We start from the raw sequence: 24794 nt of genomic DNA on the forward strand, positions 1-24794 counted from the left end.
GCGGTCGTCGTGCTGAAGGAGTCGTTGACGGCTAGGACGGAGTGAATGTGTAGAGGTAAGTGATTTGTCCACAGAATTCGAAGCGTAGTAGTAGCATCAGTTATTCTGTCACGGGCAAAATCGCCTATCCGTCGTAGAAGATGCTAAGCAGGGATTCCTCTAGTTCTTCGTCGGATTACCACTTCAGAGACTTATGTGTGTCGGAATTAAAGTATCGATCAGAAGAAAGAATAATTTATTGAGCAAAAATGTAAAAACAAAAATAGTATTTCAAAATTCAGAAAATTAGTATTTCGGCTCTGTGTCTCTTTTCCGCGCGTGTCAAAAGCAGTTTTTTTCAGAACTAACTGCATCTTGTTTCTTAAACACAAAAGTTTTTTTCAGAACTACTTCTTGTTTCTTGGTAAATGTAACTTAGTTTGTTTTAATAACGGTAACGCGATATAACAGTGAAGTGGTAACAATGGTAAAACGCTTCTGGTATGTTGTGTTAGCCACATGTTTGTAAAATGCTCAAGGTAACTAAAGTACCTAAGTTGATAATAGTCCAGTCATTACGTCGGAAAAATGGGGTTAGAAATTCAAATGAACCGAGAAAGCCAAATTTTGGATATTACGTCGGAGATGGCTAGAAAAGCTTAAGTTCAAATTGTCGACCAAAATAACCTTGTGGGTTATCCGCCATCTTGAAAAAAGGGTTAAACTCAGTTTTTTTATCATAACTCGGTTCCCCATTGAGATACGAAATTTTTTATAGAATACTTTTTTGTTGCTCTTTTTACGATCTACAATTAAAGTCCTATACATTTTTCACGTATCGATCATCTTTATCGAAATATCGTTAAAAAAAGCCACAAATTTTGGGAGAAATAATTGTTTTTCACTATTTTCTTTTTTCTCGTGAAAAATATCGAAAAATGTTTGAAATAAAACTTGTAGAGCCTGTTCAGACCTACAAATTTGTTTTTTAATTTTTCATTTTCGAGAAAAATTACGACCTCTAGCGCGCCGCAATGTGAGTAAGACTGTGCCCGGTGTCGATTTAGCCGCTCGCACGGTTGTATCCATAACGTAAAAATGAATGAATTATTTGCTTAAGGGAATAATTAGGTAAAGCTTTAGATTAGGTAAAACCGAATTTCGGGACCTTGGGGGGAAGGGGGGGGGAGAGAGAGGGGGGGGGGGGCTACCCCTGGTACCACTGTCACACCTCAGAACCCCATGGTTATGGAGATATCCATGGTTAAAGTTTTGAGGCTAGAAGAAGAATTTCGAAAGTTAGAGGAACGCTTGGCTCCGGCGCTGCGGGAAGTGCAGTCCTTCCGCCCTTGCGTGCGAAAGCACGCTCACTCATGCTCCGTTCCGCAGCGTCCCTCCCTCCGCGCCTCCGCGGCACAAAAAAAAAAACACTCTAGGGGTAGGACAGACCAAGACCACGTGGACAGTGGGGTGCTCCGATTCAGTTTTGGGTATTTTTCGAATTTCTAAACCTATATTCTAGCACACAATGTTACTAATTTTATTAGAATATTATGTCTGACGCGTTATTTTGTTTAAAAGTGTCGATTTGTCACACAATGCAAACAGTACGAGTTCAAAGGTATTATAATAGCTTTAAATTCTTCTTCTAACCTCAAAACTTTAACCATGGATATCTCCATAACCATAGGGTTATGAGGTGTGACAGTGTTACCTTGTATAGATTCCCCTACACCCTCCACCCTCCACACCCAAAAACCCCATAATTCGGTTTTTCTAATTCGATTTTACCTAGCCGGGAATTATTGTTTAAGGGAATTATTGGTTAAGGGAATTATTGCTATACGAAATAAATGAATAAACCAGCCAAAATTGACAAATTGGCTGATTGACAATGTTTATGTGGTGAAAAAGAGAGCTGTACAGACTCTCTTAGCGGCGAGCGTGAAAAGAGGACGTGTGGATCATCAGCAGATGCTACAAAATATTGATTCCGTGAGTGTTCATAGTTCGTGCTACAAGAAATATGGAAACCAACGGCTAGCGTCTATTGCTTCTCGACGAAGCGAGTCTCCATCGCAGGAATTAGAACCCGAAGAACAAGTGCAGGTTTTGATTTTAAAAATCGGTGTTTATTTTGTGGGGAAATATTTTGCGACGAATCACGACTTCCAGTGCATAGACGGAAAAAAATTCATTCCGTGGTCCATTCATATTTCTAATATCAATGAATGAAAAAATTATGGGATACTTGTCTGGACGTGACGATGAATTTGCCACTTCCATCATCGAGCGTATTCATGGTATACCTGATCTCGTCGCAGTAGGAGCTCGATACCATAGAACGTGTATCGACCATTCTCCGATTAGCAAATTTTTCGTGTCCGGGCTTGTTTAAACCGTAATATCATCATATTCAAGCATGCACTTTTTTATATATTTTAGATAGCATCCGTACCTAGCTGTAAAAAAAAATATAGGCTTCTGTTTTAAGTAATTAAGACTAAATTAATTTAACTTATGTTCAAAAAACCTCTATTCTCTAATTACCGTGACGTGTCCGCACACCAACTTAATCTTAAAACTTGCTTGTAATTTTTATAGCGTATAGATTTACTTTGATCCATTCAACGTTTTAAACGATATTAAGCAGCGTGTATCGCATAACAAAATATCAACTCAATAGAACCAGTCTACAAATAATTATTATGAAGTAATCGTATATCCAATGGAAACTTCTAATTGCCGTAACATCTGCTGTTCTCGAGTGCACATCCCTAAATAAAAGTATTTGGCACATCACTACCGTACCCATCGCGTCTCCTCAGTGTGTACCGAGGTCCATCAGCAGTTGTATGACTCTCATGTTAGTGTACCGCCAATGAAGCACGTGAGTATATAATTACCGTAGCCTTGGTTAAAAACTTTTCTAATTACCGTTGTTCTTATTTTCATCATTACAGCCTATACAGTCCACTGCTGGACATAGGCCTCCACAAGTTCGTAACGTGAACTCATGTGTTTTGCCCATAGTCACCACGCTGGGCAGGCGGGTTGGTGACCGCAGTACTGGCTTTGTCGCACCGAAGACGCTGCTGCCCGTCTTCGGCCTGTGTATTTCAAAGTCAGCAGTTGGATGGTTATCCCGCCATCGGTCGGCTTCTTAAGTTCCAAGGTGGTTGTGGAACCCTGTCATCCCTTAGTCGCCTCTTACGACACCCACGGGAAGAGAGGGGGTGGCTAAATTCTTTAGTGCCGTAGCCTTATATATTATATTAGTGTTCTTATTTTAATACTAGATTTTTAAGATAGACCCAAGTTGATCATGTAAATGGAGACAGTACTTTGGCCTCCGTACGTTGTAATAAGCTAGAATTTGTATACTGTGTCGGTTTTAATCATTTTTATGAAAATTTATCGTTTTCTAATTACCGTATACTAATTACCATATGTTTATAATTACCGTTGTATGAACAAGTAATACTTGTTTACCGCCGTTTTCGTAGATTATTATTATTATTGTCCGTAAATATTTCTATATTATATGCTGACCATTCATCAAATTATTTAATTTATAGGATAGGAAAACCTAAAAAGACCAAAGAGTAAGTTAAAAAAAATAGAAGGCTTGCCGCGCGACAATGCCGAGAACGAATTAAAAATGCCCTTTTTGTATTAGCAATCAAAAAAAAAATAAAGGAGAAAGAAGGGTACAATAAAAAAAATAAAAAAATACTGCCTATCTGCGAAATGTTACCAAAAGCCGGAAGAAAACTCAAAAAAGAAGTAGAGAAAATTTCAGAGCTTACTATAAAAGACAAAAGGAAAAGGCAAAATTGAAAAAAATCGAGGAAGAAGTGACCTTAGATATAGAAGTGCTTGATAACAATATAACAGATCCTCTTGAAACTTTGTCACACCACATCTGAATGATTTATCATACTCGCTGAGCTAAAAAGTACACTAAAAGAGTACAGAATTGTCCCGAAAATCCCAAATCAAAAAAAGAAGATAATCAGCAAGACGAAATTTTTCTGCAGTCGACTTTTTTTGAAAAAGAATTAGTTAACGTCAAATCAACGCCGCGTCCATCTAGTGCTCTGTCATCATCTTCTACTGAAAGTATGTTATTTTATTATTAATCAATAATGAGCATTTGACCGAAAATAAAGATACAAGTGTGAATATTACGGAACGAGCGTCTTCCTTGTGTTCAACACCAACTTCACCAACTTCACCATCTTCAAAGATAACTGTCGAGAAACCGATACGTAAAAAATCTCACTCTTATTGTTATTTAGAAGGCATATATAGAAAACAAATAAAGAAATGTCATATTTGAGACAAAACAATAGGGCTAAGAAGAGCAAAAGAAAAGTACAGCAAGCAAGCATTAAGACTGAAATATAAAACACGCTACATCCAAAACCAAAACAAAGTCATGATAAAGAAATAGAACCAAAGTATTTACATAATAATAATATAGGGACTACTGTAGAGAAAACCAAACAAGACGTCCAAATTTTTGTAGAGCAAGATGAGATCAGTCGCATTTGTCCTGGTAAGAGAGAATATATTTTAAGAAAAACGTGGCGTGAACTCATGTGTCTTGCCTTGTCTTGCCCATAGTCACCACGCTGGGCAGGCGGGTTGGAGACCGCAGGGCTGGCTTTGTTGCACCTAAGACGCTGCTGCCCGTCTTCGGCCTGTGTATTTCAAAACCAGTAGTTGGATGATTATCCCGCCATCGGTCGGCACTTTCAAGTTCCAGGGTGGTAGTGGAACTGTGTAATCCCTTAGTCGCCCCTTACGATACTCACGGGAAGAGAGGGAGTGGCTATATTCTTACTGCCGTAACCACACAGCATATTTTCTAATTACCGTTACCTTAAATATAAAAATTTTCTAATTACCATACCCATAAATTTTTTAAGTCTCATTATCTCGAAAACCACAATTAACTGTTACATGCCAAATTAATTATTGAATTCGTATTTTTGATTTGTTTCATATTTTAATGTGTTTAAGTCAAATCAGTGAAAAATAAAAAACGTCACGGTAATTAGGCAAAGAACGCCGAATTGGAGAATGACCGGTATTTCTCACGTATATCATGCATTACCTGAGGAGGGAAATAAGAAAGGACGGCCTACGGGGGATAAGGTAGACGGGGCCATGGAGGCAATTTACTCCTTTCTGAAACAAAACTCCGACGAATGTCAATTTTCTATTAGCGAGTTAATGCGGCAAATAAATGGAGATTTCGTTCCCGACATTAGAACTGTCAAAAAACATTTGCAAGAGAAGTATGGAGACGACATTCTCATAATAGAAAAACAAGGACGTGATTGCGTGGTGTGCTTCCGAAATACCGGTTTTAAAATACTTTCAGAGAAATGGTACGAAGAAAAAAAAAGGATTATCACGAAGAAAGATTAAGAGTTATTCGCGAAGCTGCTGCGATAATTCGTGAGGACATTAGAGGTGTCGTTTACGATAAAAACAATTACCCCCCATCGGATGAACTCGTGAAAGATGTCGAAGCCGCTGTTCCTGAGTCTTTGCAAGTTTTTCTTGCTGCCATGATAATAAAAGATAAACGTGGTACATTGGTACAATGGAAAAAAAATGTACAGCGATAGCTCACTCCATAATAACAGCCGTACGTCCGACAGACATGCGACAATGTCGCCAAAGTCTAGATATTATTCAACGACGATTACGAAGATGAAGATTACGAATTTTCGACCGTCACAGCATCATTTCCTGCGATTGAAGAATTTACACGACTCGAAGAGTGTACCGAGGAGGAACTTCAACAGCAGCCAGGACCATCAAAACGGAGAAAAACGTGTGACAATAATGACTACGTGTAATTATTATTTTTGCTGCATAAAAAATTTTTGATTAATAAATTTCTTGTTTTTGATTTATAATTGGCTGGTTTATTCATTTATTTCGTATAGCAATGATTCCCTTAACCAATAATTCCCTTAAACAATAATTCCCTTAAGCAAATAATTCATTCATTTTTACGTTGTGGATACAACCATGCGAGCGGCTAAATCGACACCGGGCACAGTCTTACTCACTTTGCGGCGCGCTAGAGGTCGTAATTTTTCTCGAAAATGAAAAATTAAAAAACGAATTTGTAGGTCTGAACAGGCTCTACAAGTTTTATTTCAACGGGGAACCGAGTTATGATAAAAAAACTGAGTTTAACCCTTTTTTCAAGATGGCGGATAACCCACAAGGTTATTTTGGTCGACAATTTGAACTTAAGCTTTTCTAGCCATCCCCCACGTAATATCCAAAATTTGGCTTTCTCGGTTCATTTGCATTTCCAAATGTATATAATGACTGGACTATAAGGATTAATACTGTCTCCGTCTAAAAAACGTTCAAATTACTGGATTGAACGTAAGAATTTTTTTAAAGTTGAATGAGTATTTAGTGTTTACGTATACCATCGCAGACTTTTTTGTAGACCATAATTATATTGTATTTTTTTTTTATATATATTTAAAAGGGTTTAGGTAACGTTTGCGATAAAAGCTCCAAGTGACCATTATTTACTCCGATTTTTTAACAATTAAGAGTTGTTATATATCATACAATCTACTCAAAAACATTAAACAATTATACATCTTACCTTCCTCAGGAAGTAATATGGTATTTAGCAAAAAACGTATAAAAACGCGTATAAGAATGACGCGGCAAGTTTCATTTTAAAATTGGTTGTAGGGTTGCCCTATTGTCAAATTTGTATAAATATAATTGTATTTACGTTAAATTTAAATATTTATTTATTTAATATTTTACTGAACATTTGAAATGACATAAAGGAGAATAAAAATATTGTTATTTAATACAATAAATGCAAGGCTCGTCTTATCACTAATTGTTATCACTTACAGACAACCACTTATTAACCAATATTAAACATGAAACCATGTTTGTTTTTACGATGAAAAACGAGTACACTTTAATAAAGGGTAAAAGTCTACCTATCTTTATCCTTACTTCGCAATATTTTTTCTGAGATAGATGAATTGTTAGGGAAAAACTTAGACATTGAGTTGAACTTTAGATATATTACTGAGTTCGACCCTAAGACCTTAATATTCCCAATAACGGTTTGCGAGATATTCGCGTAGTATCAACCGTACCCAGTCTACTCTATATAAATAATGTATTTGGTAATTATAGTAGAAGATCCGAACCTAAATCGACCTTCACCGTTAATATATATGCTATATTGTTCAATACTTCTTTTAAAATTATATTAGATAAATACTAGCTGTGCCCGCGTCTTTGCCCTCGTGGATTTTAACAAAAACGTTTATGTTCAGTTCGCAGAGGTATAAAACAAACAAATTTCTAAAAGAAAGGTAGCTTAAGTTACTCCTTACTACATCAGCTATTTGCCACTGAAAGTCCCGTCAAAATCGGCCCAGCCATTTCAACATTAGCCGGAACAAACCAACAAACAGACAGGGAGACAGACAGGGAGACAAAAATTGTAAAAAATGTGATTTTGGTATACAGGGTGGCCGATCACTTGACGTCATAAAAAAAAATTTAGGTCCGGTATGTTGTGGGGTATCCGAATCACCCCCATGTATGTTACGCGATTTTTTATAGTTTAGGAGTTATGATTTTTTTTCGATTTTATGAGAAATTTCGACTTGACCATCTTAAAAAATTTCTAAAAAAAAAAGAAATTTTTTTTTTAGAGTTTTATTTTTTGCAACTGAATTCGCATAAGTTGTACTTTTATGCATAAAATAATCAGCTTCGTAGCTTTGATGAAAGTTATGAAAATGGCGGTCTAAAGTCAAAAATTTACGTTCCGTGAATTAGGACTTAAATTTTCAACTTTAAATTAAAAATCTAAACAGGTGACTTTATGATTTCTTAGTTAGTCTTAAAAATGCGCCAGACTCTCAGCTTTCATAATAATAATAAAAAAGCCGTACTTAATATGGAAAATTTGGCTAAAATCGGTCTTCAAAGACAGCAAGGTGGAGAATTCTTAAAATTTGCCTATTGATTAAAAAAAGTTTTTTATCATTCCTAAGGCTAATTAATGATTAGAAAATGCTGGAAACCTATTGTGTTGGTTGGATAAGAAAAGTTTTAGGCTTTTAAGTAAGAACAAGATCATAATGTTAAAATCATTTAATATTTTTAAAATTTATAATAAATGTTCAACGTGGCCAACTTCAGCAGCTATGAAATAACGAATGGTGACACAAGTAGCAGTTAACACAATGTGAGCACAACTGAGATCAGTAACTAACGAACTAGCTTTGATCGGTTGCGATCGGCCTCTTATGCCACCGAGAGTGAGGGAGATAGCAATATAGTTTCTTATCCTTTCAGCCCATTGTTATTGCAGGTAAAATTTGCCGTTTTTTACGACGGTATAGAATTTGTATTGTTTCTGGAGGAGGTCTTTTTTTTTTAGAAATTTTTTAAGATGGTCAAGTCGAAATTTCTCATAAAATCGAAAAAAATTCATAACTCCTAAACTATAAAAAATCGCGTAACATACATGGGGGTGATTCGGATACCCCACAACATACCGGACCTAAATTTTTTTTTATGACGTCAAGTGATCGGCCACCCTGTATATGTACCATGTATACATCCATATGCATTTTGTAAAAAGCTGTTATTTTAATTATACAAGCAGACACTTTAATTTGATTTATCTGTATAGATATTTGATTATTGTATATTTAATTAATTATTTCTTTGTAACTCAAATGTCAGTTGCTCCAAAATAACGCGTACTGTTTACTATAGGAAAAAGCTGGCCTGATCGTTCTCCGGACCTCACGCCCTTGGACTTCTTTTTGTGGGGTTATGTGAAGGACAGAGTGTATTTCTCCGATTGCCCAACGGTTGCTGAGATGGAACACGGCCATTCTCCGATTAGCAAATTTTTCGTGTCCGGGCTTGTTTAAACCGTAATATCATCATATTCAATCATGCACTTTTTTATATATTTTAGATAGCATCCGTACCTAGCTGTAAAAAAAATATTGGCTTCTGTTTTAAGTAATTAAGACTAAATTAATTTAACTTATGTTCAAAAAACCTCTGTTCTCTAATTACCGTGGCGTGTCCGCACACCAACTTAATCTTAAAACTTGCTTGTAATTTTTATAGCGTATAGATTTACTTTGATCCATTCAACGTTTTAAACGATATTAAGCAGCGTCTATCGCATAACAAAATATCAACTCAATAGGACCAGTCTACAAATAATTATTATGAAGTAATCGTATCAGTCTACAAATAATTATTATGAAGTAATCGTGTCCAATGGAAACTTCTAATTACCGTAACATCTGCTGTTCTCGAGTGCACATCCCTAAATAAAAGTATTTGGCACATCACTACCGTACGCATCGCGTCTCCTCAGTGTGTACCGAGGTCCATCAGCAGTTGTATGACTCTCATGTTAGTGTACCGCCAATGAAGCACGTGAGTATATAATTACCGTAGCCTTGGTTAAAAACTTTTCTAATTACCGTTGTTCTTATTTTAATACTAGATTTTTAAGATAGACCCAAGTTGATCATGTAAATGGAGACAGTACTTTGGCCTCCGTACGTTGTAATAAGCTAGAATTTGTATACTGTGTCGGTTTGAAACATTTTTATGAAAATTTATCGTTTTCTAATTACCGTATACTAGTTACCATATGTTTATAATTACCGTTGTATGAAAAAGTAATACTTGTTTACCGCGGTTTTCGTAGATTATTATTATTATTGTCCGTAAATATTTCTATATTATATGCTGACCATTCATCAAATTATTTAATTTATAAGATAGGAAAACCTAAAAAGACCAAAGAGGAAGTTAAAGAAAATAGAAGGCTTGTCGCGCGACAATGCCGAGAACGAATTAAAAATGCCCCTTTTTGTATTAGCAATCAAAAAAAAATAAAAGAGAGAAGGGTACAATAAAAAAAATAAAAAAATACTGCCTATCTGCGAAATGTCACCAAAAGCCGGAAGAAAACTCAAAAAAGAGGTAGAGAAAATTTCAGAGCTTACTATAAAAGACAAAAGGAAAAGGGAAAATTGAAAACAATCGAGGAAGAAGTGACCTTAGATATAGAGGTGCTTGATAACAATATAACAGATCCTCTTGAAACTTTGTCACACCACATCTCAATGATTTATCATACTCGTTGCGCTAAAAAGTACACTAAAAGAGTACAAAATTGTCCCGAAAATCCCAAATCAAAAAAAGAAGATAATCAGCAAGACGAATTTTTTCTGCAGTCGACTTCTTTTGAAAAAGAATTAGTTCCCTTGAAGAAGACACCAAATTTTAAACCTTCTTTATCCACATCAACGCCGCGTCCATCTAGTGCTCTGTCATCATCTTCTACTGAAAGTATGTTATTTTATTATTAATCAATAATGAGCATTTGACCGAAAATAAAGATACAAGTGTGAATATTACAGAACGAGCGTCTTCCTTGTGTTCAACACCAACTTCACCAACTTCACCATCTTCAAAGATAACTGTCGAGAAACCGATACGTAAAAAAATCTCACTCTTATTGTTATTTAGAAGGCATGTATAGAAAACAAATAAAGAAATGTCATATTTGAGACAAAACAATAGAGCTAAGAAGGGCAAAAGAAAAGTACAGGAAGCAAGCATAAAGACTGAAATATAAAACACGCTACATCCAAAACCAAAACAAAGTCATGATAAAGAAATAGAACCAAAGTATTTACATAATAATAATATAGGGACTACTGTAGAGAAAACCAAACAAGACGTCCAAATTTTTGTAGAGCAAGATGAGATCAGTCACATGTGTCCTGGCAAGAGAGAATATATTTCAAGAAAAACGTGGCGTGAACTCATGTGTCTTGTCTTGTCTTGCCCATAGTCACCACGCTGGGCAGGTGGGTTGGAGACCGCAGGGCTGGCTTTGTTGCACCTAAGACGCTGCTGCCCGTCTTCGGCCTGTGTATTTCAAAACCAGTAGTTGGATGATTATCCCGCCATCGGTCGGCACTTTCAAGTTCCAGGGTGGTAGTGGAACTGTGTAATCCCTTAGTCACCTCTTACGATACTCACGGGAAGAGAGGGAGTGGTTATATTCTTACTGCCGTAACCACACAGCATATTTTCTAATTACCGTTACATTAAATATAAAAAATTTCTAATTACCATACCCATAAATTTTTTAAGTCTCATTATCTAGAAAACCACAATTAACTGTTACATGCCAAAATAATTATTGAATTCGTATTTTTGATTTGTTTCATATTTTAATGTGTTTAAGTCAAATCAGTGAAAAATAAAAAACGTCAAGGTAATTAGGCAAAGAACGCCGAACTGGAGAATGACCGAACAGCGTGTTAGATTGATGGTGTGAAATTACACACAAGCCATATCCCGACGAGCGAGGTTGTGTATTGAGCAAGACGGAGTACACTTTGAGCCGTTTCTGGAAATTTGATGTTTATTATGAAAAATTAAGTGATCGTTTAGGTTTTTTAATTAGGTTAGGTCTTTCAAAATTTTTGTCTTTCCACGAATTAGGTAGAAAGTGAGTACATTCTGCGTAGTTTCTTTCTCTTTAATTTTACTGCTATACTAAATAGGGTTTGCACATCAGTGAAAATAATAATTTTATTATTTTGTTTTTTTTTGGAAAATGCTATTCAGCGTTGTTACGGTTCTTAAATATTGCGAATGGACTCGTTATAAGGCCCCATTTAACCTCCTTTCAGTTTTACGGGTAGTTTTATAATTCCCGTATTGATGGTACCCTCTGTAGTTTACATACCGAGCATGCGCACATATTAGGGGTCCTATCGCGTGCGACTGTTTGTTGTGTCCTTTATTATTTACACGGTATACCAACCTGGGATCTCTCTGTCACACACTTCACTCGTGTTAGCATTTAAATCTTTAAAGTTCGCAAACCCCTATTAGGACCGATTTTCTGCCGACAACTCTATATCAACGTGTTCGCAAGAAAACAGCGCTTACGTTGATTTAAAATTTGCTATTATCCAATCAAGTGAATGTAACTGGCATCGACATACCTGTTTATATTTGGCAACCCAGTATTTTGTCCCGGTAAATAATTTAACATTCATGTTTCATACCTTAACATTTTTTTATACTTTTTATTTTCTTATCATCTTGAAGTTGCAATTTTCAGTTAAAAAGTGCACAACGCCGCTAAAGAAGTTATCACTTCAATAATCATTTTAAAAAAAATTAAAAATAGTCAGTCCAGGATTTTTTTAGGCAACCTATTTTTAATATATTATCTAATATACTAAATTTATAATAAAGTATGTTTCATTCTATTATCAGCTCGGTAAAGATCGATTTAGGTTAGGTTAGGATCTTAGACCTTATAACCATTTGTATTCAAAAATGCTTAATCATTGTTTGTGATGTAGTTAGATAGTCTCTCGTTATACGTGTCGTTTATACTAAACACTTACGTCAGTTTTTGTACTGTATTGAGTAATAAAGTTAATTTAATTACTTCAAATAAACATGACAGTGCATATTTTAAATAAAATTGTATGAAAAAAATGGCTAATTTGCAAATAACGTAAATAGGATTACGTAACAATTAAAGACTTAAGGCACTGTAAAATAATACATTTTTCGATAACTACTAGATTTTTAAGGGCATTACATTATTCAATGACCTTGAAGATTTTGTCTGTGTATATGTTGCAGTCAAAATTCTTAACCAGTCAAAAGCACTATTGACTAGCAAAATCAGTCAGAAGTACTTTTGACCGTTTGCTTTAGTTAATAATACTTTTGACTAAAATAACAGTTAAAAGTACTTTTGCCCAATGGAGCTGGTTAAAAGTACTTTTGACTAAATGATTCCGTCAAAAGTGGTTTTGACTGGTTGTATCAGTCAAAACTCTTAAAAAGTTAAGGTGGTCGATAAAAATAACGACAAACGCACATATAAACTTTTATATTACTCATTATTAGTGGAGAACGTGCTGATATTAGAACAAAAATGAGTGACTACGAAAAGAAAGAAGGCTTTTTGCAAAGAATTTTAGCGATGGAAGATATGAAAGATAGTCATTTCAATGTGATGACAAAAGAAAAATTTAAAAAGTTTGCAATGGATGTGGAAGACGCAAAATTTAATGAAAAGGAAACACCATTACAGTACAGTAGACTACAACGCTTTAACACATTGAAGTTTGTGGTATAAGAAAAATTAGTTACAAACACAGAACCTGTCAAATATTTTTGTCGGCTGAGGAAATCTACGACATTATTGATGCTGCTCATATTTCTATAGGGCATGGTGGTCGCGATAGACTTAAGAATGAAACGGCAAAAAAGTACGATAATGTTACAAAAGAAATGATTAATATATATTTATCAATGTGCGAAGTATGCCAAAGGAAGAAAAGCAAAAAAAGGATGGGTCAGGTTTGGAAACCGATCCTGTACACTGAAATGAACAGCCGCCGCCAAGTCAATCTGATTGACATGCAGTCGCAAGATCGCGGGCATAAATTTATTATGGTTTATCAGGATCATTTGACTAAATTTATTCACATCTAACGAGTTAATAGTGCTTTTGACTGACGCTTTTTTGCAGTTAAAAATACTTTTGACGGAGAGTGTCAGTCAAAAGTTTTGACTGACACTCTCCGTCAAAAGTATTTTTAACTGCAAAAAAGCGTCAGTCAAAAGCACTATTAAGTCAAAAGTATTTTTATCCGCGAATTTGCAGTCAAAAGTACTAATAACCAATAATTTTCAGTCAAAACCACTTTTGACCAACTTGTCTAGTCAAAAGTACTTTTGACTGATTTTGCTAGTCAATAGTACTTTTGACTGGTTAAGAGTTCTGACTGTAATATATATATTATTTGTTAGTTTGGCGCCATTGATCAACATGCGTACGAATAAAACATCATACACATTAGAAGGAACTGAAGATTATGCAATAAAAACAGATATGTCGCAGCGATGTGCCACTGTGTTGTGCAGCGTTGTCTTCAGAGAGCAAATAAAATGTAGCTATTTTGTTCATTTATTTATTTATTTTTCGTGTTATATTAAAAAATATAATATAACTAATAAAAAAAACTTATAATTAAACATATTATTGTTCAGAATTGGGATTGAAGTTTACAAACAATTTAAACAATACAATTTATTTCTCACTATTTTAAATATAACATACATTTTTATACGATAAAAACACATATGGATTCAACGAAAAACTTCTGTAAACTTAGTCGAAATACCATAAGTCGAAATTTTTCACGAACGTAGATTATGAGTAAAAGACGTGGGCTAAGAAATGAGTTCAGGGAACTTCCTCCGTAAAGGAGTAGTATATATTATGGGGGTTCAAATTTGTGAAATTTCTTTACTAAAGTATGATTGGTAAAAATTAAAACTAATCTGTTTCAACATTTTCAGAATGACATTCGTTGTGGTTTAATAAAGTTATAAAAGATTAGAAAGTGTTACAAAACTTAAAATAAAATTAACATAATTAAGCAGCCGTCCTCGAGTTTTGCGCTTGGCAACAACTTAAGCGATTCTTTTTATTGGTATAGATTACCAAATCTTTGCTATTAAGTATGAATCCATAAGCTACCGCGGATTAAACCCTGACGCACAGTTAGTTGTGATGTTGAGAAACTTTGTAAAATTTAATTTTAGGCTACGTTGCATTCTAACTAGAAATTTTAAGTAAATACATAATATGACGACCGCTCTGGTGTGGTAATGCGTATATGGCCGGCGTGCGTATATATCGGCGGTGCCTAAACACCGACGGTCGCGGGTTCGATTGACGCTGTGAGCGGATATATGTATTTATACAAACATTTATTTCCGGTGTGGTTGTTAGTCCTTGTGGGTCTCCCCACTGTACCTCGGAGAGCACGTTAAGCTGTCGGTCCCGGTTGTTATCATGTACACTTGACAGCGATTATTACTCATAGTAGGAATACATCTGCCAACTTACTTTGTTATTTTATACATATACCGACTTATTATTTTATTTCACATTAATCATGCCGGCAGGCGATTGTTTTTAGGATCTTTGTTATGAATTTGATGATCAAACGCCTTTTATTTTGTATATAAAGAATAATTATGTATATTCGGGGTCGTCTATTAACTCGTTCGTTTTTTTTTTATATTTTATTATTTCAATCATATTTCTTTATAAATTGACATCAAATTGCTTAAAATAATTTGGTCAATCTCGGACTTACATATAAAATACAAGATTCCGCATTTTTTTTCAGATTTCCTGAGCGTGGTGTTGCCGAATAATGACAGCGGCCTGAGGCAGGCAGCCAGCTGCCCTTCCCAGGGGAAGTTGCCGGATCTCCTACTGGGCGCGTCCCCTAGGTGGCGGATGGGGCAATGCCACTCGCCTGGTAGTGGTAGGGGTCTTAGGTCCTGGTCCCCGTGGACCAAAAACCGGCGGACGGACGGGGTGGGTGGTTCGGTCGCCCGCCCTGTGGCGCGAAAGCGCGGTGTGGCGTGAAAGCGCGGTGAGCCGGCCGGGTTGCGCTGGCTCCCTGGAGCTTTGCTCGGTTGCTGGTGCAATTCGGCAGACCTGATGTGTGAGGGCCACGCTGTGCTGGCTCCCTGGAGCTTTTAGCTCGGTTGTTGGAGCAGTCCGGTGGACCCGTGGGGTAGTTACGGGGTCGCGCTGGGCTCCCTGGAGCTTGCTCGGTTGCTCGGTGCGATCCGGCATTTGAGGTCGGGCATTTGCCTGGCCGGGAGGAACAGGGCGGGTGGGTCCAGGGGGCTTAGCTCGCCCGCTCTGTAGCGCTAAGGCGCGTAATACTGGCCGGGTTGTACTGGCTCCCTGGAGCTTGCTCGGTTGCTGGTGCAATTCGGCAGACCAGTTGCGTAAGGGTCGGGCTGTGCTGGCTCCCTAGAGCTTTTAGCTCGGTTTTCAGTGCAGTTCGGCGGACCCGTGGGGTAGTTGCCGGGTCACGCTGGGTATTTGCCTAGCCCCCCTCCAAGCTAGGCCTGCCTAGCTTGGAGGGGGGACGCTCCTGGACATGTGTCCCAATTCTGCAGACGGTAGACTGGTCCGGTTGAGCGCCCCTTACATGGGGTGGCCGGCTGAGGGGTGGGGGGACCTTCGGCTGGCTTGAGACCCCACACATCGTCGGGAGGGGTGGTCTTGTGGGTGCCGCCGCTCTCTGGGTACCGGGGCCCAGATGGTTTCATTCGGACCGGCCGCCAGGGCGAGGTGGTGCATGCTAGCTCGACCCCATCTCGCCCCACTTATGCGGAGGTCTGCTCACACGTGGATGGTTTTATTCAGTAAGAGTCTGTCTCCCCTCCGGTGCCTCCTCGCCGGAGGGTGTCCATGGGAATTTTCCCCACGTTAAAAAAAACGGTGCTGTGTGGCTACGGCACAAAGAATTTAGCCACCCCCTCTCTTCCCGTCGGCGTTGTAAGAGGCGACTAAGGGATAACAAGGTTCCACAACCACCTTGGAACTTAAGAAGCCGACCGATGGCGGGATAACCATCCAACTGCTGGCTTTGAAATACACAGGCCGAAGACGGGCAGCAGCGTCTTCGGTGCGACAAAGCCAGTACTGCGGTCACCAACCCGTTTGCCCAGCGTGGTGACTATGGGCAAAACACATGAGTTCACGTTATTTTTGGCCTAAACTTGTGGAGGCCTATGTCCAGCAGTGGACTGTATAGGCTGTAATGATGATTGATTGATAAAAAAACGCAGCCAGCTGCCCTTACACTTACAGCGGGTCTCCGTGTTGTCGACACCGTTTTTTATCTACAATAAAGTATAGATAATAAAGCAATGAATAAAAAAAATAACTTGCCCATGATGCTCTATGAATGTTCTTCATGTGCGATTAAGAATTAAACATGATGTCGTCCGTAATTAACATTCTGCATGTTGGTTTCGCTTTTTTTGTGCTAGTTTTGGCGCATGTATTAATTCAAAATAACGAATACTGCTAACACAGTAAAGGATATTGACTACTGTATATTTAGTTTTGCAATTCCTGTTTGTGTATACATTTGTGTGTAACTAGATTGTACGGTACGAAGGATTGAGTGTACTAGCAAGGCAGGCTTATCTCGCTTAGCTCCAACAAAATGAGCACTGCAGATTCGAGTGTTATTAATCGGCTGCTACGGCTTGCTATCTAATGTCTATATAATGTATAATGTATCTAATGTATGTCTATGGTGTCTATCTAAAAATTCAGAGTGACTTAAACAAATCGTGAGATTAGTGCTCAGTGAATTCCATGTATCTGAACATAAAAAAATGCTACGTTATATCCTTTTCTTGTAACACTAACATTATTAATTTTACTAAATCAGGTGACAATAAGACGAGTTACCGAGGGGGCGAGACTTGGGTTATACATCGATAGAAAATTTATGTCATATATTAATTTTGTTACTGCTAAAGTATTCCGAAAGCTTGGCTTTGTGTTAAGAGTGGGACGTGTTTTTAAAAATGTCGGCACAATTCTCCTTTATAACTCTTTTCTAAGATCTATCTTGGAATATTGCTCAACCGTATGGAATCCATTTTAGACATGTCATGTTGCTCAATTGGAACCAATTAAGTAATCATCTATACATATAATAAAATGGTAGGAAAGTCAAAACTACACATTGAATATTTTTTTTAAAGAATACTTGGGGTGTGATCTACAATCGATACCGAAGCCAAAAATATAGTTTTTAGAATTTTTGTCTGTTTGTCTGTTTGTCTGCATGTATGTCCGGGATAAATTCAAAAAGTACCGCATGGATTTCCTTCAAATTTGGGCCGAATATTATTAAGAAGTCGGGTCAATATATAGGCTACATATTATCATGCTATCCTAACCTAACCTAACCTACCGGAAACGAGCAGTGAACCTTTATTTCCTCAACGCATTCTGTAACAACGTGTAATCTAACGACGCATATTTGAATGTTGTTGTTATTATGTTAATAACCATGCTATATAAGCTAGCTTCACATTATAAAAATCACGCAATATAAGTAACTAAGCCGATAAACATAATTAAATGAATATAAGTAGACAAGACAATTTTAAAGCAGTGCCATCTATGAGATTTTTCTGTAGATATGAAATGTAAAGAAGAAACGGGTAAATGAATGTTATTTTAAAAGGTATAATCGTAGGTATTTTTGGTGCTGTATAGCGTTCACGCAGACGACGTCGCGGGCAGCAGCTAGTAAATTTATAAAATTCTTAAGTTTTGCCGCTTCTTCAAGAAATCCTGTGTGTTCCTTCTTTAGAAAATCGTCGATTAGAAAGAGACCAAATAGTTATATTTAAGTTTCTTCGTAATTTTACTGATTCTCTTTATCTGCTAAGCAATGTATCATTTAGGTGTCCCAAAACGTAGACAGTCCCTATTTTATGTACCTAAAACTAAGACCAAATATACCCAAAATAACTTTATTCTTAAGGCATGTAAAATGTACAACGAATGTTTTCATCACATTGATTTGCTACTTGTTCAGTGCAATCTTTAAGGAGTGTATAACGAAATGCTATAAATTGTTAATTTATTATTAATTATTTACATAATTCATAAATTTCTAGTAGGTTGGTTTGTTGTTTGTTGTTGTTGTTGTTTTTGTTTTAAACTTCATGATATCAGTTGACAAAACTCTTTACAAGTAGAAGATGTCGTAATGACTTAAGTTGGTTCACAATCACAATATCTAAGTGTTAAATTAAATAAGCTAAACAAATTATTTAATCTACCTCTAATCATGGTGTCCTTTTACATGTCTACATTAAAATCGCCACAAAATAAAAATTATATTTAGAACTTTTAAACAACTTTTTAAGAGTGTTTTCCATAATTGTCTCAAATACAGTAAAAACACTCATAGGAGGCCGGTACACGCAAAGTACCTATAATGTAACATTGTTACACACACATGACAACTCAGACACAGTTCGGTCGACAGAGAGTGCTACAACATCTTTACATGACTTATGAGCTATATCATTACGCACTAATATATAATTTCACCAACATAAAAAAAAATATTTTTGTTTAGATCACGCTATTAAGTCATGTTCTGAATGCTCTGTTGAGTCATCTGAAATGGTTTACAGTGTTTTTTGTTTTAGTTCTGTGTTTTTTTTTTTAACTTTAAGAGGTTTTCTTAGTTTAAACAAAAATAAGTATATTTTTACTGAAGTTTTTGTAGCTACTGAAATTTCTGTAATTTTTTCCAAGGTTGTAAAGAAGGACTGTTAGTTGGTAATAAAAATATTTTCTATAATCCTCTATTTCATTTATTTTTCTCATTCCTATCACATAGTCTTGCCCTGAATATTATTATGTGTTACAAAGAAAAAACATTTTTTATATTGTACGTAACATTTATTACTATTACACTGTGTTAGTTAAATTAAAAATATATAAAGATTATTCGAAGTCGTCTCCATTGGCTGCAATACAGTCCTTTTATCGTTGAGGCCAGTTATCAATAGAAGCACGCGCTCTTTCCATGGGAAAATTCTTCACTGCCAATCGAATGGATTGTTTTAAGGACTCCAAATTATCATGACATTTAGAGCAAGCCATACTCTCTAAAACTGACCATAAATTAAGATCGGGACTAGATGATGGCCAATCTTCAGCTCTGATGAGGTCTGGAACATTGGTTTCTAACCAAGATTGGGTGGATCGAGCTTTATGACCCAGCGCTAACTCTTGCTGAAAGGACCATTCTTGGTTATTGAACATGATGTTGTTCCTTAACAAAGTTAGTTAAGCCCCTTAGCTTAAGAATGGTATCGATACACTTGCAGATGTTTTGATACCTTTTTAACCCCCGACGCAAAAAGAAGGGTTTTATAAGTTTGACGTGACGATTTTATTTTTGTGTTACCCACACATTAGGGATTCTAAACATTTTTTTCGTACATATTAAGAATAGCATGGTGTCGTCTCCTGTCAAAGATTTTCATTGTACTATGAAACTTTGAATAGTTACGAGTCTCTGTAAAGAACTCACTATAGACGGCGCCACGGTTCACTTAAACCGAAAATAAAAATCATCATATCAAGAATTTCGCTCTGGCGGGTACATCGTTCCATAGCTTAATTGGCTAGAGCGCCGACACGGTCAGTCGGAGACGCGGGTTCGAATCCCGCTGGAGCGGTCAATTTTTGATATGATATTCAAAAAAAAAAAATGTTTAGAATCCCTAATGTGTGGGTAACACAAAAATAAAATCGTACATATTAAGAATAGCATGGTGTCGTCTCCTGTCAAAGATTTTCATTGTAATATGAAACTTTGAATAGTTACGGGTCTCTGTAAAGAACTCACTATAGACGGCGCCACGGTTCGCTTAAACCGAAAATAAAAATCATCATATCAAGAATTTCGCTCTGGCGGGTACATCGTTCCATAGCTTAATTGGCTAGAGCGCCGACACGGTCAGTCGGAGACGCGGGTTCGAATCCCGCTGGAGCGGTCAATTTTTGATATGATATTCAAAAAAAAAAATGTTTAGAATCCCTAATGTGTGGGTAACACAAAAATAAAATCGTACATATTAAGAATAGCATGGCGTCGTCTCCTGTCAAAGATTTTCATTGTAATATGAAACTTTGAATAGTTACGGGTCTCTGTAAAGAACTCACTATAGACGGCGCCACGGTTCGCTTAAACCGAAAATAAAAATCATCATATCAAGAATTTCGCTCTGGCGGGTACATCGTTCCATAGCTTAATTGGCTAGAGCGCCGACACGGTCAGTCGGAGACGCGGGTTCGAATCCCGCTGGAGCGGTCAATTTTTGATATGATATTCAAAAAAAAAATGACAATTAGTCTAAACTAACCTAACTAAGCAACATAGATGAATTTAAAAATAAATTTAAGAAAAGAAAAGTGTTATAAAATTACTTTAAAATATTGTGTTTCGGATACGACCAACGTCAACGACGTCTGCCCAAATAATAAGGCTCGGGTAAAAGACTTAGGTAGGCATTATACTTACTAATGAAAAAATAAATATTAGGTAACAAATAAGTAGGAACAGTCCCCCAACGCGATGTATTTTTTAGAATTATCAATACTTGTACATACTTCCTGTCAAGAACAGTGAAGGTCTCATTGTACCTATTAATAAAACTCGACACAAACGTTTAACTAATACCAAGCGTATGGAGAGTTTTAAAAATTGTATTTGGCTCCCTGAGTTGGCTCCATACTTACTTTGTATAACCCAATCACAGCGATTCGGTTATCTTTATCATCCCACTCCGTTTTAATATCACAAAATATTTTACAATATATTTTTTTACATTTACAATGACATTTTACGTTTACAATGTATCGCGAAAATGAAAAATTTATGAATGAACCAGGCTTGCCAGAAAGTTTTGATTCAAGTCGCTCCATCTATGATCGAAAGTCGCAAAATATTCTTAGCAGTCGCCCAATGAAAGTTTGAAAATACACTAGCATCAGTCTGTCAGTTTTTCAATGACTTAGGCTTTTAATTTTTACTCAATTTCAAAATTAAAGGAAGCTTATTGGGGCATTTAAAAAAAAACAAAATTTTTGTAACGGTTTTTTTACTTTTAATTGATTAAAAGTACAAAACGATTAAAAAAGAGCCTAATTTGCGACTTGTCGCCCAAACTTAAAAAAAGGAGCGTATCCATGAAAAAAATCGCTCAATTCGCGACAAATCGCCCCATCTGGCAACATTGGAATGAACAATCATGATGAATCACAATTGCTCCATGATCACAATGAACAATCATATAAAACTCATTAAACCAATCAATCAATCAATCAATCATATAAAAATGACAGATTCCAAATTCAAAAGTAATATTTTGTTTATTTTTAATTGTAACAGTATTTGTGGCCAGACTATGTATATCTAAATTGCATTCGATGATTATATTTTAGTAAATTATTAACTGAAACGACTTTAATACTTACGGTCCTACAAACCGTGCGCGAATATACATATTACATTTTTTTGCGCGTGTATAGGAAGGTTAATAGTAAAATAGTAACAAGTAAGCACGTGAAGGAAAAATTAAATATTATAAAATGATGCCTATGATATTTGAACGCTAATAGATTTTAAAATACATTTTTATTTAATAATAATTTCTTGGTCTAACCAACTATTTCAGCATTATAATTATATCAAAATATGATATACTAAGAACAAAGAAAAAATAAGGATGAAAGAATTTCATGCTGTCACATTTATCTGGTTTTGAAAAAGGTGCTACGAAAAATCTTTAAAAAGTTACTTCGTAGCACTTTTCATCGACCTGACGGCTGACCGCCTCTGAGGTGTCTACAATAATTATGGCAATATTTATAACATGACCAGGGCTGCCAGATGTACGATTTTAATCGTACTCATACGATTTTTTTGTATTTTTACTCATGTACGATCGCTAGACTAAGATCGTACGCAAAATGTACGATTTTTATATTCCTATTACCTGGAAACATTTCATAATTAAAGAAACGTTATCCACCGGCAAGCATGATTTGCCTTAACTACCTAACGTGTGCCTAGATCTTTTACTTGAATGATGACTCTTTGAAATATCGTATAAAGGCTGTATTTGTTTTCTATCTAACGAAATTTCTCTTTCGGAAATAATTGTGACTTGAAAAAAAAAACACATTTTGAAATAAATAAAAAACAATTTGAAAATATAAAACAATGGCTCAATTTGCTTTAAATTTGTTATGTTTTCCCCATTACAGTACAGATTGTGAACGAGCATTTAACGAAGTTAATTTAATTAGAAAAAAACATAGAAACAGTTTGTCCAATAATACTTAAGGGCACATTATTAGGCAAGCAATTATAATAAGAAGAAACGTAAATTATACGAAGTTGAACAAATGTTTTTGTTAAAAAATATGACCGCAGAAAATTTTGTATGAGTGTAACAAATAGTTTTATTGCATTTATTTTCTAAAACTAAGTGAATTTTGATAATTTATATTAAAAAATTAGTACTTAGTCTTAAAAGGCTGTACGATCTTTTTATTTCAAAATTTCCTTGGTATACGATTTTTTTTTTGTAGTTGGCGTACATAGAGCAACACGGAGGGGAGTGGCCATTGCGTTTGTTACCGATACAAAACTTTCTGTCATTTTTTGCGGGGGGAAATTACACACATGCACACTTTATCTAATTCCCACACAAAAATAATCGTCTGTCACTACGAAACTCACACATACTAAATTAAAATCACACTTACATTTTTCACACACACATAGATACATTCTATGTCATTACAGTATAATGACACGCCGCAACTACACTGAAAAGTTGCTAATAGCCGTGGATGTAACAACTGTCGATATGCATTATCGATAAATTCAACTACTCGGTTAGGGAAATAATGTTTTTAAAGTGATACAAAGGTAAGATATTATTATAAAAATAGACTTAATTTATTATATACTACAAATCAAACATCTTCATGTAAATTAAACGATTATAAAGAGTAAAGATTTGATTGTTTGTTTGTTAGCATTGAATAGGCTCCGAAACTATTGGACTGATTCAAAAAATTATTTCATCGTTGAGAAGCTACACTATCCTTGAGCGACATAGGTTATACAATATTTTTAAAAATATTAGGGATCTTTACTAAAACTCCAATAATGTAACCCAAGGGATAAAAAAATATCCTAAAAAATTCCTTACATTGCGTGCGCTGCAAAAACTAATGATAATAGAAATACAAAATGTAATAAGACTTTGTAGAATACATCATTATCTACTATAATTGTATTTGCTCGCAAACGAAAAAAAAAACTGACTTCAATTACATCGACAAGTAATAGAATATATGTAATATATACGCGTTATCAAAGGTTACTCAAAAAGATGTTATCAGATCTCGATGAAATTTAAGCGCAACCACATGATAAACATCAGCTTTCTATTAAATTAAAAATTATCAAAATTGGTCCACCCAGTCAAAAGTTCTGAAGTAACATACATAAAAAATACACCCGAATTGAGACCCTACTCCCTTTTTGGAAGTCGGTTAAAAAGTGTCGCGACAGCATATGTCTAACTATTATAATTATGTCACAATACGTTTGGTGCAACATTGTTGTGCCAAACAATGCCAGTCTACAATAAACGATTTAAAATTAACCCACATTTTGAGGAGTTGATGATGTACACTGTGATGTCAACGAATCAGGAATAGGGAGCGTAGCACTAATGGCATCATAAGATGATAGCCTGTCATCTGCTAGATTGAATGATTTGTTGATGACTCTGAAAGGATGGATTTAACATTGTTAATTTTCAAAGTTGACAAATCTAAGTTTCGTTTCACTACTATGACAAAGGTGAACCATATCTTGATTACCTTGTACATGAGACAAAAAAAAAACTTACGGGACAAAAACAGTGTGGCGTTAGTGTTGGTTTGGTGCCCTCGACTAATCCTTCTATTGTTCGCCAACACTTGAAAGTTAGTGGTATTGATATGATCTGAACAAACTACACTATTTTTTGTGGGCGTCCAGGTCTGTCTGTTAATACAATTTTTTTCCATGTATCCCTTAAATTTGGATTTTCAGAAAACCTGCCAAATTTTTATATAAAACATTATGGTCGAAGTTCACATTAAGTAATTCTAGTAAAATGTATTAATACTCGTAATACGCGTATTATATTTAATTTAATGCAATTTTATTATATAACTATGTTTATTAAAAAAAACTAGC

The 24794-nt window shown here is 35.8% G+C and overlaps 1 long non-coding RNA gene across 1 annotated transcript; it reads right to left on the reverse strand.

Annotated features, from left to right (window-relative positions):
- Nucleotides 1–19314: 19314 nt before the first annotated feature.
- On the reverse strand, nt 19315–21396 carry LOC123669128. Its single transcript, XR_006745691.1, has 2 exons — nt 21269–21396; nt 19315–19756 (listed from the first exon to the last, which is right to left on the reverse strand). It is a non-coding gene; the product is annotated as an uncharacterized LOC123669128 (long non-coding RNA).
- Between the last annotated feature and the right edge of the window lie 3398 nt (nt 21397–24794).

This window comes from Melitaea cinxia, chromosome 3, assembly GCF_905220565.1.
Source record: "Melitaea cinxia chromosome 3, ilMelCinx1.1, whole genome shotgun sequence".
Classification (NCBI taxonomy): Eukaryota; Metazoa; Arthropoda; class Insecta; order Lepidoptera; family Nymphalidae; genus Melitaea; species Melitaea cinxia.